Consider the following 2,535-nt stretch of genomic DNA (forward strand, 5'->3'; position numbering starts at 1 on the left):
AGAGGTTTAAATCAAGGTTATGTACAAGGTATTAAACATATACCAAGAGAAAATTTAATTTGAATACAAAGTCAAAATCAGCAACAATCTTCCATCCAGGGCTGACATCAGATACAAGCTTCAAGGACAAATTTATTTTCAAAGGCGTATTCCAGTTTATGAGGCTAGCATGAAGTGTACACATTTGCCAGGGTAAATTTATACTTAGGAATTAACTCATGCAGCAAATGCTACATAACTGCTTGCAAGGCATTTAGAAGCATCTGCAGTGGGAAGTGGAGGGGCCCAACTCTTCATACTTCTGTTTGCTGATTCACATCTGCTTAAAGGTGAACAGCGAGGCCAGGATGGAGCCCCTGATCCACACAAAGTATTTGCATTCAGGAGAAGCAATGACCTTGATCTTCATAATGCTGGGTTCCAGAGTCGTGCTCCCTTTCTGCATTCTGTCCAAGATGCCTGGGTACATGGTGGTCCCACCATTCGGCACTGTGTTAGAGTACAGGTCCATCCAGATGTCAGAGTCACACTTCATGATGAAGTTGAAGGTGATCTCATGGATACCAAAGGACTCCATACCCAGAAAGGATAGCTGGGAAAATCCCACAAGGCAGTGGTACCGCTTCTTGCCCATGGTGATCAGATGACTATCAGCCAGCTCATAGCTCTTTTCCAAGGAGGAGGAGGACACCACAGTGGCCATTTGCTGCTCAAAGTAGAGGTTGACCTAGCAGAGCTTCTCGGTTATGTCACACACGATTTCCCACTCAACTGTGGTGGTGAAACTGTAACCACTCTCTGCGAATATCTTCAAGAGGTAGTCCATCAGGCCCTGGCCGGCCAGGTCCAGGCACAGGATGGCATGGGGCAGGGAGTACCCCACAAAGATGGGCACAGTGTGGGTTACCCTGTCCCCAGAGCCCATGACAATACCAGTGGTGGAAGTGTTGTAGTGCTCCTTGGGGGCCATGTGAAGTTCATTGTAGAAGGTGTGGTACCAGATCTTCTCTATATCCTCCTTGTTGGTGATGATGCCAGGCTCAATAGGGTACTTGAGGATAGGATGCCTTGCTTGCTCTGGGCCCTGTTGCCCACATAGGAGTCCTTTTGGCTAATGCCCACCATGACAACACCTTGGAGGCAGGGGGTTTCTGACAATGGATGGGAATATGGTGGGGGGACAAGGGACATCATTCCCAGCAAAGCCCACCTTGCATATACCAGAGTTATCATCAATGATGAGTGCAGGGATCTCCTCTTCCAGGGTGATAGGTGGAGGTGGCAGCAGTGGGCATGAAAATGAGTGGTGGGAGGACAAGAAGCATGGGTGGACTGCAGTGAGCGAGACCCTCAATTTTCTTAATGTGTAAGCATCTCAGCTCTTTTCCAGTTGACATTGCTAGAGACTAATGTGCCATCTCCCTCCCTTCTTTTAACTAAATGCTGCCCTGAATTACTGCATCCTTCCCCTAGTATCACCATGCCAATTTTTTTTAACATAAATTCACTGGAACTTCTTAAATGTACCAGTCTTCAGGAAAAATGCATGATAAAGAAATATATTAAATGACACAAAGAGCATATGATCATCCAAATTCAAAAGTGGGTCAAATGGTTGTTGCTATAATTAAAAAGTGGCATTTTAAAACAAAGGGAGCATGAACCATATGGATTACAAGACTCTTAAGAGCCACCCCAAACAAATGCAATATATGGATTTTACCTGAGACCTGATTTAAACAAGCCAACTGTAAAGGTGTTTTAGACTTACAGAAAAGTTGCCATAGTGCAAAGAATCGCTTCCCCTAGATTTCCCAAATGTTAACAATTCATTATATTTACTTTAGCATTTTCTCTCTATATATCCACATTCACTGTTTGAAAGTAAGTTGCAAATAAATGCTCCTTTACCCCTAAGTTTCATTGTGTATTATCTAAAGACAAGGACATTCTCTTACAGAATCACCAATTATCAAAATCTGGAAATTAACACTAATTAACATTTACCATAGGCTTTATTAAAATTGTCCCATTTGTCCCACTATATCTTTTATTAAAAAAGAAAATACATTTTTTTCTTAATCCAGAATCCAATCCAGAACTACATGTTGTAGTATCTCTGTAGTTTTCTTTAATCTAGAATAATATTTCAGTCTTTGTTATTCATGACTTTGACTTTTGAAGAATAAAGGCCAGTTATTTTGCAGACTATCCCTCAACTTTAGTTTGATTACTTTTTCTTTATTATAGTCACGTTACCACCATGCCTATTAATCTTTGAGGTGGCTTTCATGACAGTGGTGAAGTACTGAGAAGGAAAGCCAAACACATCGCTAACCCAAGGTGTATACTACATTAAGATTAAGATACCAAAATATAGTTTGAAATGTACAAAGGAAACTACTGGTAAAACTATATAGCAAACAAAATTAGTAGGGGTGGAGGATAATAAATATGAGCTGAATTCCTCATCTTTCTTAGCACAGCAACAAGAGAAACCTCCCAAAGCTGAAAAATCAAGGGTTAGATATAAGC

The 2,535-nt window shown here is 41.3% G+C and overlaps 1 pseudogene; it reads right to left on the reverse strand.

The window, feature by feature from the left end:
- Positions 1 to 253: 253 nt before the first annotated feature.
- LOC132678781 (actin, cytoplasmic 2 pseudogene) lies at positions 254 to 1,140 on the reverse strand (annotated as a pseudogene).
- Between the last annotated feature and the right edge of the window lie 1,395 nt (positions 1,141 to 2,535).

This window comes from Panthera onca, chromosome A2 (assembly GCF_046562875.1).
Source record: "Panthera onca isolate mPanOnc1 chromosome A2, mPanOnc1 haplotype 2, whole genome shotgun sequence".
In the NCBI taxonomy this organism is placed as follows: domain Eukaryota; kingdom Metazoa; phylum Chordata; class Mammalia; order Carnivora; family Felidae; genus Panthera; species Panthera onca.